At 32.4% G+C, this 18,284-nt stretch overlaps 1 pseudogene; it reads left to right on the plus strand.

The window, feature by feature from the left end:
- Nucleotides 1-1,321: 1,321 nt before the first annotated feature.
- The window catches only part of LOC107016946, a 21,620-nt pseudogene continuing 4,657 nt past the window's right edge, over nt 1,322-18,284 (plus strand).

The following is an 18,284-nucleotide window of genomic DNA, read 5'->3' on the forward strand; positions in this document are numbered from 1 at the left end:
GCCCATCTAGAATGGGTTCGATCCTAGAGCTTCCCGAGACAATCTCTCGAGGTTGACTTAAATGTTCAAGATGCATCGTCGAAATTTCCCATCAGTTGACTCCAAGGTTGACCAAAGCTATTTGGGTCCATCTAATCTGATTTCAAACCTAGCTTTGACCCGAGACAGTTAAGAATGTACTTAGACGTTTGGAATGGATCATCATCGATAGGGTTTGGAAAAGTATCATCAAATGATGCATAAAAAATAATGTCATTAATTGAGAAATTTAACTTCTAAAATTTCATTGAAAATTATCGATGTTTTTTTCAAATGTAGCGGTCATGTGTAGGACATACAAAATATGTTGTGGTCATGTGTAGGACGTAAAAAATATGTTGATTTCATGTGTAGGACGAAAAAAAATGTTGCGGTCATGTGTAGGACGTTTTCTAAAATTCAACTTTCTTTCTTAGTTACCTGGTGTTCTTGATTTAGCTAGAAAGATTCATTTTTTTTATAAGATATACTAGTCACTGGACTCTAGATTATGAACTTCCATGTTTGAAATAAGAGGCATAGAGAAAATAAATAGAACTAAATAGTTCTTGGATCATATACTTACACCCCTTACTTCATTGAAAAAAAAGCAATCTTGCATCAAGGTTCTATCATTTAAAACAGGACTCTTGTATCCATACATGCTCTTACTGGTAAAATACACATAATCATCTGATGAAACTACCTTACAAATTTATTTTTTGAAACTTTAAGGATCTTAATTTTTGTTTCTAAGATATGATATCTACAAAATCTAATATATCAATCTGAACAATCTCGAAAGATAAAGCTATAAAAGAAAAGTAAATGACAATTTCCTCTCTATTCCTACTTTGTCTCTCGTTAAATCTTCGATCAATTGCTAAATACTTTTTATGCCCTACACATGACTGCAACATATCAAGAAAATATTGAGGATTTTTTAATGAAATTTTGGAACATTGATTTCCTAACTGATGACATCATTTATTATGCATCGTTCAATGATATTTTTCGAAACCCTACCCATAATGATGCATTGCAAACACCTAGATACATGCCTGACTATGTTGGGTCGGAGTTGGGTTTGGACTCGGGTCAGATGGACCCAAATATCTTTGGTAACCGATAGGGAGTTTTGATGATGCTTCTGGAACTATCAAGTCAACCTCGAGAGATTGTCAAGGGGAAGCTACAGGATCAAACCTGCTTCATATGGACCCTAATTGATTTAGTCAACCTACGATGAATTAATTAGGATTATAGCGATTATAATAGAAATATCAAGTTGACGTCTGGGGAAATGAGATATTTTGCCTCCAATCAGGAAGCGGTAGTTGAGATGGTTAAGTACATGTCATCGCTAGGGATACTTCGTAGTTGGAGCAGCTCAAGAGTTTTGGATGAAGTGTTTGTGTTGTAGCACTAGGTTTTTACCCATGTCTCCGGGTACTTGAACGTGCCATCAGAGAATTGTGGTTCCAATCTCTCAAAAGGGTTGAATAATCTATTGAGTTCTAATAGATTGCCACATTCTTCCCCGAAGTTAGGAAGTAATTCAACAAAAGGTGGAGTTGTAGAACAGAAACTCAATGCTTATATAAGTAATTGTAGCTATTTGTTGAAAAGGAAATAACATAGTGAAGACTCGAATAATGTAAACAAACACCAAAAATCCACTATATTTTTCTTGAGTGATAATGTTAATAATGATGAGGAAAAAAAGTAGACGGCTAGAAAAAAGGGGAAAGTGCTCACATGTCAAGGCAATGAAAAAAGCATTATGTTGAGGAGTTAGGATACTTCATTCACCAATTCAACATTTGAATGCAAATATATCCTATGAAACAACAGAAAATGCACAACTTGGAGGTACTGGTGTAGCTCCTCAAGTGTAGCCACCCCCCAGGATGTATTTTCATCCTCCTCCATAGATGTCATATACACCACCTTATATGATGAAGGAACTAGGATAGTGACATTGGTTTCAATTCCAAAGTTGAAACCACAGGCAATAGTTCCCGCATCAACAAGTAGAAAGAAAGTGGAGAAAAAGAAGAGTTAGGTGAAAACAAAGAAGGTTGCTAGTGTTAGCTTCCTTGGTGTGTTGTTCTTCATGCTTCTGTTTGGTGGGTTAGTTCCTTTATTAAAAGTAGATATGAAGGTTTGAGGGAACCATTTATGAGTGGAGATTCTTGTGAGTGGATTTTTCGGTAACACCATGGAAGAGTTTTGACTATTTGTTTACATCCTACTCTGTCAAAATAGGGTGAAACGTCGCGGCAACTCGAAAATAATTAATTGATTCAATTTTAACAAATTTTAAAAAATAAACGAGTTTTAAAAAGAGTCGCCACCTAATTTTGTAGGAAAACTAGGAAACCATTATATAATCTACGAAACCAAATTGATAATATGTAAGGGGTTCAAGTTATTCCGAAGGGGAGGGGTTAGGCACCCTTCGAAATCCACAATTGTGGTTCCCGACTGAATTCATTTGTTTTTCAAATTGAGGAAGAATATATAATAAACACACAATATACAAAATAAAACAATAATAATCGGATAGCGGTTTGCCTAACGTCAATATTTACAAAATAACGAAATAAAAATATAATTTGAGCTTTTCGAATGGCTTCAAGGAGAAGCACCTCTGGGTACCTGTAAACACTTAGTAAAAGAGTTAATACTAAATTAATATAAATAAAAATGAATGACTTAAAAATAAAAATACGATTTATTAACATGGGAGGCCTTGGAAATCGTTTCTTCATCGGCCAATTTAACAAGTAAAATTATATATAAACTTAAATTAGATTTTCGTCTTCTAAAATGGAAAGGCCTCCAAGACCAACGAAGAGTTTTTTCATTAGCTAAATTTAACAATAAAAATATTAACTTTAATTAAATTTCCGTCTTTCAAAATGGAAAGGCCTCTAAACCCGACGGATAGATTTTTCATCGGCCCATTTTAACATATAATATATATAAACTTGAATTAAATTCCGTCTTTTTAAAATGGGGAGGCCTCCAAAACCGACGGAGAGTTTTTTCATTGGTCATTTAACACAAAATTTTTCAGCATGAAATCAATATTGAAGTAACCAAGAATAGATCAAAAAAAACTTAAACATAACAAGATAATAACAATACTAATTTAAATAATAACAAGGAATTGCTAAAACTTTTTAGAACAATAATAACAAATATCATCCTATAACGAGAAAGATAATAATAATAATAATAATAAAAGAATTTCAACAACAATAACATAACTAACAAGAACAATAATAACACTAATTATCTTAAGAAGAGATAATGATTATATAATATGACAATAATAATAAACTAAAGAAAACAAAAGCATAATAATAATAATATAATAAATCAACAACTTCAAGAAAATGATGCATCTAGTTAGCAAATGAATATAATAATCAATAATAAAACTAATCAAAACAAAACTAAAGCAGTAACATAAATAGAAATAAACGCCTCATAAACAATTACATAAAAATGCACTTAAACAAAAATACTAACACAACAATGAATAAAATTTGACAAAAAGTAACAGATTAAGCAAACAAGATTAAAAAAAAACAATAATAACGATAGAAAATAGGAAACACTAAACAAAATTTAATAAAGTTAAAGTAAGAGATTTGGGTTTTTACCATTGTTGCAAATGGAGTTTACGATTGGAGTTTTGGTTGTTGTCCATCGGAGGGACGCCGGAGTCGCTGTTCCCCTGCAGCTGCTGATGCTGCTGGTGTCTTCACCGGATAAGCATGCGAGTGGTGGCGCTACTATTTCCGTCGGTTGTTGCTGCTGCTTCAGCCGGAGCTTTCGCCGGTTGCTGTCGTTTGCCTTCACTGGTGGCCTCTCCAGGCACTGTTGTCGTTGTTGGCTGCCTTCGCCGGTGCCAAGGAGAAGAGAAGAGAGGGGATGAAGAGAGGGACGGATGGAGGCGGCCATCTCTGCATTCGCAGCGTTTCACTGGAGCATAGAGGGAGGGAGAGAAGATAAGAAGAGGGAGGGAGAAGGGGAGAGAGTAGAGGGAGGCATCGCGATGGTTAGCTCCGATTCATTGGAGCTTTGAGCTCCTCACTGGAGCTGCTGCTTCCGGACTGTTGTCAGCGCCGGGCGCTGCTGCTCGCCATTGCTGGAGCAACGAGAGGGAGGCAGCAAGAACAAGGGAGGAGAAGAGAGAGAGGGAGGGAAGAGAGGAGAGGGAAGGGGAAGGGGAGAGAGTAGGCGGCTGTGAGGGAGATGAGAGGGGAGGTGGCGGCTGTGAAGAGAGGGAAAAAGGGAGAGGGAAGGGGCTGCCAAGAGAGGGAGAGGAAAGGGAGAGGAAGGGTGGATAGATTTTAGGGTTTTTTCTGAAAATTCCTTCCTCCCCCCTTTTTGACCTAGTTAATAACTTAAATATAAACACAAATTGGGCTCAAACGACGGGCTTAGCATCATGGCCCAAAATTATTTTAATAGGATCTTTAATTTTTCGTATTTGACTATATTTTAGACTGTGCTAAATTCAACATAAGTATTAACAAATGTAACAAGTAAAAATGAATTTTGAAAAAATATAATGAACGTAACTAATGACATGTGAAATGCAATTTAAAAAAAACAACCAACAAAAATCCTAAATTTTGATAAATGAAGATAGTTATCGATAAACTTCCTTAAACTATATTAAAAAATTATTTTAAGCTATTAAATAAATAAAACTTCAAAATTACCAATTTTTAAAATGTTAGGCCAAAATTGGGTGTCAACACTATTGACGGGTCTATGAATGGGACTAGTTATTCTGGGAAATACGGTGGAATAGATCATTGCTTCCATTGTAGCTGGGGAGATCAGGGTGAAAGCAATAAAAAAAAGTACCAATGAAGATGCAGATAAGTTGTTTACGTGGGAAATAGTAGTGATCCTCTTGCAACCTCTTCGTACATACCGAATAATGATAAACATTTCAGTATTCACTGGAACTCGATAATTTAGCCTGTATTTGCAAGTGAGAAAGCCATGACATCTCATGGAAGTGCTAATAAGAAAAATAGTGAGGCAAACCTCACAGTTCTTGGAGATTTAGCCATCCTTGCCTTTATTGAAGTCCTGCAGCGGGACAAATGACTCTTGGATCCGAACATAGAAAAAAAAGGCAAATTACCCTATTTTTCTGAACAAAGACAAATCTAAGTACGTAAAACCAAAAAAGAAAAATTGGACAACTTACCTGGGCAAATTAAAGCTTGTAACCCCGTGAATTTAGCGTAGAAGGATAGTGAATAAATTTGGAACACAGCACAACAAGGAAATCTACTCATCACATTTGAAAACAAAGACATCTCAAATATAAACCCTAACCACAAATCAGGAAATAAAATAATTATAACAAAACCGGAAAAATCTTTATATAATCTCATATATAGAAACACAATAGAAGGAGAAAGCTTACCAATCAGATCCACTAACAAATAGAGATTAGAGAGATGTCTGATTTCATATAGGAACATTTGATTTGTGCTCACAGTATAAGGACATTTGATTTTGTGCAAGGAATCAAATATCTGACTTGATATAGGAACAATTTTTGTTTTCCTTTTAAAATCCAATTATACACAATTTGAAAAGAAGGAAATTTTACCAACAGATTTTTTACAATTATATTAGGGAAAATGGTCAAATATTACCCTTCTACTATTGGAAATATTTTAAATATACACTTCGTTATATGTTAGGTCCAAATATACCCTTTTGATTATACTTTGAAACAAATTTACCCTCAATTTTAACGAAAAACACGTGACAAACTCAAAATCAAACAACGCATCTCGAATTTCAAATATTTTTTTTAGAAACTCATTTCCTCCGTTTTGAATTCTTTTCTATGCATCTTCTTTTTAAAAGAAGCTAATAATTTATCGTATTCAAAAACTAATATGATTTTTCTTTTTCTTTCGAATTGAGGTTTTTCTAAATAAAAAATTATCATGCTTAACCTCTTCTAAAAAGTGTCAATATTAATCAAAGAAAATACATTATTGAGATATGTTCTAAGAATTTTCAGCATCCAAAAATCGATGACTCCCTACGTTCATTAATTTTCTTTTACTTTTATAATAGTAAGAACATGTGGGTACAATGATTAATTTTATAGAAAGGGAAATGTACTACTACCTCCTAGACTATGACCGAAATCACATATACACACCTTAACTAAACTAAGATCCTATTACCCCCTAAACTTTTTTTTTCTTTTTGTAATTTTGTACACCTTTTTGGCTTACGTGATATTCAAATGTCTCTCACGCGCCTCAATTGCGTGCAATCTTGGAGTGTGACACGTAAGACAAAAGGTTCACAAAATAACAATAAAACTAAGATCAGGGGGTAATAGGACCTTAGTTTCGTTAAGATGTGTCTCTTAAATTTCGTTCATAGTCTAAGGGGTACTAGTGAATTTCCCCTTATAGAAATAAATTTGAAGATTTTTAATTTGCGAGGGGAAAATGCAAAACAATGATGTTGTGTGATGTGCATATTTTATTATCAGAAAAGGTTCTAAAATACCCCCGAAGTATTGAAAATAGTACTCAACTACCCCTCATCGACCTATTGGCTCCAAAATACCCTTCTCATCCACCTATTGGCTCACAAATACCCTCTCCATCCACCTTTAGGTCCAATTTTAGTCACTACAATAATGGAGCACCATTTAAAATAATTAAATAATCCTTTTAATTATATGCGCTAAACCATTGGGTTGAAATTTAATTATTTAATATAATTTTAAACCTACCCATTACTCACCCATTTTAAACTAAATCCGCCCCAATACTTATTGAATCCGCCAGACTCAATACAAAAAGAACCCACTCTTATTTCTTAAGCAAATTGAACCTTTAAAAGAACTAACAGAGCTTCCTATAGAAAACATATAATGTAAATGGAATGGTGATCTCATAGAAGAAACACAAGTGACTCGGAGTTCAATGTGCAATGGTAAAGAATGAAACATTATCACCAGCTATGCACCAAGAAGTTCATCTTTTGCATAGATTTAGCAAAAATGACTGGTGCTCTAACGGGAAAGAAAACATAATTCTTGCATTGGACTTCATTGATTCCTTTGTTGCATAGAAGAGTCAAATCCACTGAATTATCTGCATACACTCATTACCTCCTCGGTGGTGCAGCTTATTCGATAATATTATTTCTTGGCAAAAAAGGAAATAAAAATAGAAACTCACTAGTAGTTTTTTCCTTGTAATAAGAGAAATGATAATTTCTTAGCCTAAGTAATTAAGAATGCCAACACCACTTATTTGCTGTATATTCCAAAATTTCAATGCAAGTCAATTAAGTCTCTACTCAATAACATGAAGTGAAACTCATTCGTCTTTCAAACCGAACTACTCACTAGTTAACACCATCATCTAGCAGGTCCAACCCATGTCTATCATGAAGAGATTGGGTTCTTTTTGTATTGGGCCTAGCGAGTTCAATAAGTATTGGGGCGGGTTTAGTTAAAAATGGGTGGGTATTGGATAAGTTTAAAATTATATTAAATAATTAAATGTCAACCAATGGTTGAGCGCCATGTAATTAAATGGATTATTTAATTAGTTTAATTGGTGCTATATTATTGAAGTGTCTAAAATTGGACCTAAAGATGGATGGGAAAGGTATTTGTGAGTCAATAGGTGAACGAGGAGGGTATTTTAGAGTCAATAGGTAGATGAGGGGTAGTTGTATACCATTTTCAATACTTCAAAGGTATTTTAGGCCCTTTTCTATTTTATTAATTCTAGTTTAAAAATTTAAAAATAGAGAAGGGATAATGTATAAGTATCCCTTAGCCTATGACCGAAATCACAGAGACACCTAAACTTAACTAAGATCTTATTACCCCCTAAACAAATTTTATTCGTACTTTTGTGCACCTTTTGTACTCATGTGACACCTTCGACCACCCAAGTTGGTTGTGTTTGTACACACTCGCCCGTCATCTGTGTAAATAATTTTTTTTAATAAAATTAAAAAATATTTCTTAATTTTTTAAAAATAATATTATGTAATTTCTTTTTAAAAATATTTATTAATTTTTTAAAGAAACATATTCTTATTTTTTATCTTGTATTTAAATTAAGTTAACAATTTTTTTACCTTGTATTGAAACTTTTTATTTTACTTGCATTCATTTTTCCTCTTTTATTTTTCTATTGAGTTTATTTTTTTGTCTTTCGTTTTGATTTGATTTCAAATGTCTTGTATTTAAAATAAGTTAATTTTGAACGGATATCGAAATACGTGAATAAAATCAAATAAAACATAAAAATATTAAATATATATAAGTTTTATTATCAATAAATATGTGTACTAACTAATTACAAGGTGACCAATTTAAAAATAACATATGTCCAATTTGTGCACTCATCACTTACCTTCAAGAGAGTGTGCATTCTCTCTATGACAATTCAGCGTTCGTGCTGTATCCATTTCATTTTAAATTAGTTTAGGTGGGTAATATGACTCTAGTTAAGTTTAGATGTGGCTCTATGATTTCGGTCATAGTCTGGGGGGTATTTATGTATTTTTCCAATAGAAAATGAATAGGAAAATGAAAATAACAGCTCAAAACGGAGGGAATGAGTTGCGCACAAGTGAGTTTCTAAGCAAATTGAGAGTAAATAATTTTATTTTGAGTTTGTCACATTTTTTCTGTCAAAATTAAGGGTATATTTACATCAAAGTATAATGAGAGGGATATATTTGGACCCAAAGTATAACATGAAGGGTATATTTGGACCAAAAGTAAAACGAAGAATATAGATAAACTATTTCCTTTAGTATAAGGGTATATTTGACCCTTTGCCCATTACATTATTATAACGGAAAAGGGTCTAAAATACCCTTAAAGTATTGAAAATGGTATAAAATTACCCTTCATCCACCTATTGGCTCCAAAATGCCCTTTTCATTCACCTATTGGCTCCAAAATACCCTTGTCATCCACCTTTGAGTTCAAAATTGACCACTTATTTAATGATTTTAAATTTAAACTATTTAAATATTTTTAAAATACTTGATATTCAACTATTGGTCATAATTTAATTTATTTTGTATTATTTATAAACCAACCCACTACCCACCCAGTACTAACTAAACACCGCCCAATTAATAATCCAACTATAATATCAAAATCGTCATAAACGCTACTAGAACATGATGAAATTATAGATTAATGAAAATGACATCCAAAATTATTCGAGTCCGAATCGAAGCCCCAATTAAATTTATGTTGAGCTGCTTATTTAGGAGGACACTTTCAATTTGATTCTCTTTCGAGATTGAATTAGAAATTTATGATTAAAGGTAAAGAAGTAATATATCCCGAATTAATTCATGCACTTTTTAAAAATATAATTTTATAAATATTTATTATTTGTTTTAAAACTTTTAATATATTATTTTGAAAAAAAGTTACCTATGAAGTAACATCACATAATTGGGACGTAAGAATAATTACAATGAACATAGTCAGACTTTTAAGTTTATCGGTAATTTTTATTTAGACACTTGAATGTATGATAATTTACTTCTATAGATATTTTCGTCTCAAATTTTTTAAAACACTCAATTGACAGTAGTTTTTCTTTGTTGCATTAATAATGTGAGTGATTATTAATTTGGAGGGTTTAATTAGTAATGGATGGGTAGTGGATTGATTTATAAATTATACTAATAATTAACAAATAGTTGAGCGCCACATATTTAAATAAATATTTAAATAGTTTAAATATAAAACCGTTAAATAAGTGGTCAATTTTGAACCAAAAGGTGGATGACAGGGGTATTTTGGACCCAATAGGTGGGTGGGAAGGGTATTTTGGAGCCAATAGGTGGATGGAGGGTAATTTTGTACCATTTCCAATACTTTGAGGGTATTTTAGATCCTTTTCCATTATTATAATTTTTCAGGTCGAAAGTTAATAATTTACTTTTTATTTGGTTTGTTTTTTATTCAGTTTGACTATAACCTTGTATCTTACTAGTTTTGGGAACGCGGGATGCGCGTTTGTCCCCATATTACTATATACAATTTGTAGCCAGTATAAAATTGTAAATAAAAAAATATATATTCATCCACATATACATAATGTTTTTCTGATTATATACATATACTTGTTAAAGGAGTAGATATTATGTCCCAATTTCATGAATTTGTAAACAAATGATTCATTACTATTATCAACCCACTTAATGGGTCGTGGTCCCATCGACGAACAATTATTGGTGTCGTGGTTGGCCTCCGTTAGATTTTCTGTTAGGCTCATTTTAGTATTTTTTTCCTTACGTGTTGGACATTTAAATTGTGTCGTTTAAATCCTAAATTGTGTCGTTTTACTCAGTCTCAGCCTAGTAATTTAGTCGGAACTTACCCTAATCGATTATTGACCAAAATTAGACAAAACTTAGAGCAAAAAGAAGAGGAATGTCTACCAACCTCTCAAGAACAAGCAAAAGGTTTTCTTCAAGTTCCACCCCCGAAATCAAAGGATTTCTCTTTAGATTTTGTCACCAGGTATGTGGGATTTCACTAGTGGGTTCCTTGCATCCACTAGGTCCCTACAATTCAGTTAGATTCTCGATTCTTTATATATTGTTTATACCTAGGGTTTTCTAACCTTGGGAATTGTTGTGAATTAGTTGTTAGAGTATTCTTAATCGAATTATCATGTTTTCTGGAAACGTTGATTGGTTCATTGCATGAAACTCAAAACTCTTGTTGTGAAAAATTTTCTTAGTTCATGAATTACACTTGCTAGGCCAGTTAAACAAATAAACATTCCTCAGATTTTGAATGTTACATTGTCAGTAGAATTAGCACCAAGTTGGACTAGGGTTCAGACTGCCCTCATAGTCCCATAACTACGTGGCTATATGGATTATAAGTCCCCTCTGTATGACATCAGATTTAGTGATCACGCCAGTCATACCTTTATACTCATAGAAAGGTACATTTGGTCCTCTTTATAAGGTGTATACATCGGACTTTGGGTTTGGCTCACGTGGGTTTATGTCGATTTATAGTAGCTCCCACAGTCAGACTCTAGTGCATTTGACTAGGTTTTCAATTTATACTTCAGTATTTAGTCTCAGCATGTCATGTTCATAACCAATACTTGTTCATTGCATTCAACTCATTTGTCAGTTAAAAATTCAGTATTTACATTATGTTCAGATTATGTCATTGCTCGACTATGCTTTGTCCAACCTATATATTTGTACATATATTATTTGTATCTGCATGTAATACATTCCAAGTACTAACACATATTTTATGCTACATCCTTTCATGATGTAGGTTCAAGTATTCAGCATCCCAGATCACACATAGATTTATATCCAGTATTTTCAATGATGAGTCATCATACTTTGAGGACAATAGACATATTCTTTTCATATTCAGTCTTTTAGTTCAGTTTTCAGTTTTGATAGGGTTAGCTGGGGCATGTCCCATTAACTCTAGTCAGTAGAGTCTTATTAGACATAGTATTATGTTAAGCTTTAGCTTTGAGTGAATGTGCAGTATCTCTGAACCGTTAGCAAGTTATATACATACATATCAATTTTGGGTATTCTCCACCTTCAGTTATCACTTAACTTAGCTTCCGCATTAGTTCATGTTTTTCTTAGAGATTCTTAGTATGCTTATCATATGCAAGCTTCAGGGTTAGCTTGGGGTCACTCGTGATCCTAGGTCCCGTGTTACATCAAGGGAGTAGCCTCCGGGCATGACAATTCACAACACTATGTTAATTGACTATACAGTAACACAATCAAAATCTTTTTTTCAAAGTAATAATCTTTTAGCAATCTTTATGTAAATTACTTGTATTTAAAAAGCAACATATTGCTAAACTATTCAATTATTATTAAACTCATCAGGTATTAATATAAGTTTTATCATATTAAGTAGAAATTGAAAGAATAATAACACAAAAATAAATTTAAAAAATTCCATAACAATACAAATTAGTACAAAATTACATAAAACATGCATACCAAATTTATTTTGGACAACCATACCTTAACTCCAAAATGGAAAGAAAAACTTAAAATCATAAACGCGCTACATAAGAAAGATCTAAAGGAAGAGAAAATGGTAGAAAGCTCCCTCAATCTATAGACAGATTTCCAATCGCACGCACGGTAGCATATGCCAAATCTCTCCACCCTTATCATCCCAAAATTGATGAGCCATTACCACTTCTCCACCAGATTCATTATTGTAAATTTCTTAACATCTCCCATATAAAAATTTTGACAAAAAATAAATCAAATCCACCATCTCCAATCACCAAAAATTAATTTTAATCAGATTAAACTCATAGTGGTCTTGGTGGTGGTATAAATATTGTCTTTTTCGGGCTTTTTTATTTGAAAGAAATGGCGGAGAGTTCTTTGAGTAAGTGTAGAAGCTAATGGTGAAGGCGGATAAATTATAAAGGCATAGGTGGAGATGGTGGTGGCAGCAAAATTGTCAGACTATGTCGCCGGAGACGACATATCCCTACAGAGAGACAAAAGAGAGCCCCCAATTTAACCACCTTATTTTCTCCAAATCAAAGTTCTCACCAAATAGTTAGGGCTAAAATATGAATGAAGAACAAAGGTTTAAGAAGAAAAGAAGAAAAATGTCTCGTAAAAAAAGATTTAAAGGTGAAATACACATGTCATCAGAAATAGTGGTACCTCATATTCCACTAAACTTCAAACTCACTTAACGATAATAAATTATACAAAAAAAATTAAATGCAAGAAGAAGAAGAGCAGAAGATTGGAAAAAATTGTGGTTTGAAAATGAGAGGAAGACCCTCTATTTATAATCAACAAAGAGTAGTACGAAAAAATATTTTTCGTGTCTTATTTGAAAAATCATGACCTTCTCGAGAAGTCACAACTTATTCAAAAAGTCATAACTCTTTGTAAAAGTCACAACTTATTGAAAAGGCCACAACTCTTTGAAAAGTCACAACTCAATTAAAAATCACACCGCTTTGAAAAAAATTACAACTTATCAAAAAAGTGACAACTCATAAAAAAAGTCACAACTAAGTTAGGGATATTATAGTAATTTAACATTCAGGTTAGGAGTACATGTTTTTAAGGTAAATATAGATATAGATTTGGTCTCTATAGAAAAATTTCTCAACTTATAAAATTCTCCATAATTTCGTCATTCATGACAAACTAAAATTGATGATTATTACCAATTAATTTAATTTTTACAAAATAAAAAATATCATAAACATAATAAATAACTGTAATATGTTTTTTTAGATATTTTCTTATTTATTTAACTATGTGTTATTAATTGTATTATTGTAGTAATTCAATTTTATAGGGGTATTTTGATATTTAACTTTTTTTCCCACTTATATATATACTAGTATTGACGCACTTGCAACCGTGCGTTGCACGTGAATATCAAATCACGTACCACCGGTATTTTTCCATCATAAAAAATAGAAGATATACTAAATAGAATCTTTTAAGAAGAACAAGAATGAATTTATTTTTTTTTAAAAATGTAGTTTTAAAATTTGAGGAAGCCCCTCTTTTTATAGGCAACAAAGGTTAGTGTATGGAAAACTACTTATTGTGCGTTATCAAAGAGATTTCACAATCCCATAGAAAACTCACAACCCTTCTGAAAGGTCACAACTCATTAGAAAAGTCATAACTCTTCGAAAATGTCACAACCCATTGGAAAGGTTACAACTCTTTTGAAAAGTCGTAACACTATAGAAGAGTCACAACCCTTCTTAAAGCTCACAACATATCTGAAAAGCTAAAACTCTTCGAAAATATCATAACCTTCAATGTCAAAATGTGTCTGTCTTTAGTATAAAATAGTATAATACACATAAATAAATAAAATACAACATAAAAACAAGAAAATATACTACATTTGGTGTTTTAAGTTAGGTAGTATAGACATATAAAAAAATATAGATATAGATTGGTCTGATCTTAATTGGATATGGAATTTTTACAAAACAAAGAAGAATTTTAATTTAAGGAGCATATGTTGAATATATAAAAATGTCTTTTCACTTTGTGGTCTTAATGATGTGCCCCACCCAAAGAAAAAATAATATTTTATATTAAACTAATTAAAGGAAAAGTACACTAAAAAATCTGAAATGAATGAGTACTTACTAAATGTAGTTTGGACTATTCAGATATGTTTTGATCAAATACTTTTTCTCCAACAGTTTGATACTTTTCAGATTTTGAAAACCAAGTGATAGTTTGTGCTATAGAAAATCATTGATCTTCTTGTCAAGTAGAAGCTTCTACAAAAGTATATTTGATTGTTGTGAAAATGAGTAAATAAGAATTATCAAGATACTCTTCTCATTTGAAGTTGAGTTATTTCATTCTCTTTGTCAAATCAAATATCGATGAGCTATCTAATTTACAATCAACAAATATTGTAATCACATTGTTAGGTTATTAGCATTTTAATATTAATATTTAACATATTAAATTGCTTTATTTTGGAGTTATAAGAATGACCATTGGTAGGCATTTGTGTTTTAAACTACCAATTTAATCATGCTATTCATCTTTGACTTGGTAGCCATGTAATGCCATTACTTTTGGCTTTATTGGTTGAATTCATTGTAGAGATAAAAACATTCCAATAAACATTGGAATGAATAACTTCTACATCAACCATTAGCATTGGTTGTCCATCACTTTATTTCATTCTTAATTCCTCCATTACTCTTTGTAACCTATGTAACTCCTATTGTAACCTATGAAACTCCTAAGGCCATTATCTTCACTATTTACTACCTCCATTATCTTCCTATTCATTGCTAGGAAGACTTCTTGTAGTATAAATAGTGGTGGTCTTCATTTGGTTTGATATATACACAAAACACAAGATAAAACAAAGAGTGAAAGAGTTAGTCTAAAAGAGAGTTTTTATTAGTTGAATGGAGGTGTTCTTCTTTGTGGAGCTTTGGACTCAACTCTTGTCCAGAGTTGTTGAGTTATACTTTGTGAAGGCTGTTGTATCCTGGAGGGGACAAGTCAAAGAGGACTACTGCTGGACCGGTGAAAACATTTGCTGCAGTGGGCTTGAATCTCCTTAAAGAGAGCGAGATATCCGCGCCTCAGACTGAAGAGATTAATTTCTTCATTTTATTTTCAATTCTAATATTGCAATTTTTATTATCTTGTAAGTTTTTTCACTAACAATTTTAAGGAGAATCAAAGATGGCTACAGTTGAAAAAGCCGCGGATGTCAAGATGGGAGATCTTAACAAGCCATTTCAGTTCAATGGTAACCATTTCAAGAGATGAAGGGTAAAGTACTTTTCTACTTAAGTCTTCTCAATGTTTCTTATGTATTAACCGAGAAGAATCCAAATAAAGAAGATATCGCCACTATGAATGATGATGAAACTATTTCTCATCTAGAGAAAGTGGAAAAGTACGATGGTGATTCCTATAAGTGTCGGTATTATCTTCTTAATTGTCTATTTGATAATTTTTATGATTATTATGATAGTACTTACTCTAGTTCAAATAAAATTTGGAAGGCATTGCAGAGTAAGTATGATACCGAAGAGGCTGGAGCAAAAAAATATGCAACTAGTAGATTTTTTCGTTTCCAAATGGTGGACAACAAATCAGTGGTAGATCAAGCTCAAGACTTCATCATGATTGTTGGAGAGCTTAGGTCCGAATAGGTTAGAATTGGAGATAACCTTATTGTTGTGGCATAGTGGATAAACTTCCACCTTCTTGGAAGGAATTTCAAAAAACTATGCGCCACAAACAAAAGGAAACCTCTCTTGAAACCTTAATGATGAAAATCCGCATGGAAGAAGAAGCAAGGGGCCAAGATGCACTTTTACAAACAGAAGAAAACAACATCACATCGAAGGTAAATTTAATTACTTCGAATAATGCTACTCTTGAAACTCACAAAAATACTTCTTTAAAGACTAAGAAGAAAAAATTCAAGAAAAATAATGGTAGACCTCCCAAGAAAAATAATGGTGAAAATCACCAAGCACAAAATCAACATGTTCAAGAAAAGGGACCATGCTTTGTTTGTGTCAAGAGTGGGCATATTGCTCGATTTTTGCAGATTCCAGAAATGTGGTCCTAAATCTCAGGCAAACGTTACCGAAGAACCTTTTGTGGCGGTGATTACCGACATAAACATGGTTGAGAATGTTGATGGATGGTGGGCTGATTCTGGTGCAAACTGTCATGTCTGTTATGACAAAGACTGGTTTAAAAAATATACTCATTTTGAGGAGCCCAAAACCATATTGCTTGGTGATGCTCACACTACTCAAGTAAAGGGAGATGTTGAATTGTGTTTTACTTCTGGAAGGATATTAACATTGAAGGATGTACTTTATACTCCTTCTATGAGAAAAAATTTGATCTCTAGTTTTCTTCTTAATAAAGTAGGCTTTAAACAGATTATTGAATCAGATCAATATGTAATAATGAAGAAGGATACTTTTGTGGGTAAGGGATATGCATGTGATGAGATGTTTAAGTTGAATATTGAGATGAATAATACTTCTACTTCTGTTTATATGCTTTCTTGTACTAATTTTTGGCATGCTCGTTTGCGTCATATTAATGACGTTATGTTGGAATCATGAGTAGTTTAGAATTAATCCAATGGTTAAAAAGAATTTTGAAAAGTGTGAGGCTTGTAGTAAAGTCAAGATCACTAAAAGACCTCATTTTCAAGTTGAAAGAAAAACTGATTTGTTAGAATTAGTTCATATTGATATTTGTGAACTTGGTGGAATTCTAACTTGTGGAGGTAATAGATATTTTATCACTTTCATTGATGATTTTTCTAAGTTAACATATGTTTACTTGATGAAAAAATAAAAGTGATGCTTTTGAAAATTTCAAAACTTATCTCAATGAGGTTGAAAATTAGTTTGGAAGAAAAATAAAAAGAATTAGAAGTAATAGAGGCCATGAATATTAATCAAATGAGTTTAATTTTTTTGCTAGATCATTGGTTATAATTCATGAAACTACTCCTCCTTACTCTCCTTCGTCTAATGGAGTAGCAGAAAGGAAAAACAGAACTTTGGTTGAATTGACTAATGCCATGCTAATTGAGTCACATGCACCTTTAAATTTTTGGGGCGAAGCTATCTTAACTACTTGTTATGTGTTGAATCGTGTGCCTCATAAAAAGTCTAAATTGACATCTTTTGAATTATGGAAAGGTTACAAGCCAAGTTTGGGATATCTAAGAGGTTGGGGTTGTCTAGCCTTTGTGAGGCTAATGGATCCCAAGATTACAAAGTTGGGTAAGAAAGTTACTACTTGTGCTTTTCTTGGTTATGCTTCAAATAGTACAGCCTATAGATTTTTTAATCTTGAAGATAATATTGTAATAGAATCTGGTGATGCTATTTTTCATGAAAATAAATTTCCTTTTGATACTAAAAATAGTGGGGGTCAAAGGATTGAACAAAATACTTTGTCACTACCTAGTTCTTCTACTTCAACTTTGAAAAATAAAGAAGTTGTTGATTTTGAGTTAAGAAGAAATAAAAGAGCTAGAGTAGAAAAAGATTTTAGTCCTGATTTTTATGTGTTTAATGTTGAAAATGATCCTCTAACTTTGAAAGAAGCATTATCTTCACATTATTCTATTTTTTGGAAAGAGGCTGTAAATGATGAAATGGAATCTCTAATTTCTAATAAAACTTGGAAGTAAATTGATTTACCACCGGGATGTAAAACAATTGGTTGCAAATGGGTCTTAAGGAAAAAGTTGAAACCGGATGGTTCTATTCATAAATACAAGGCTAGGCTAGTTGCAAAAGGTTTTAGAAAACTAGAAGGCCTAGAATTTTTTGATACTTTTTCTCCGGTAACAAGAATTACATCCATTAGACTTTTAGTTGCTATGGCTGCAATTTTTGATTTGCAAATTCATCAAATGGATGTAAAAACTGCTTTTCTAAATGGAGACCTAAATGAAGAAATTTATATGGACCAACTCAAGTGTTTTGTTGAAGTAGGCCAAGAAAGCAAAGTATGTAAACTTACTAAATCCCTAATCACTTGAAACAGGCACCAAAGCAATGACATGAAAAGTTTGATTCCTGCATGATTGAAAATGGTTTTAAAACAAATGAGTGTGATAAGTGCATATATCATAAGTCTTGGAATAATTC

The sequence above is a fragment of the Solanum pennellii genome, chromosome 4, assembly GCF_001406875.1.
Source record: "Solanum pennellii chromosome 4, SPENNV200".
In the NCBI taxonomy this organism is placed as follows: domain Eukaryota; kingdom Viridiplantae; phylum Streptophyta; class Magnoliopsida; order Solanales; family Solanaceae; genus Solanum; species Solanum pennellii.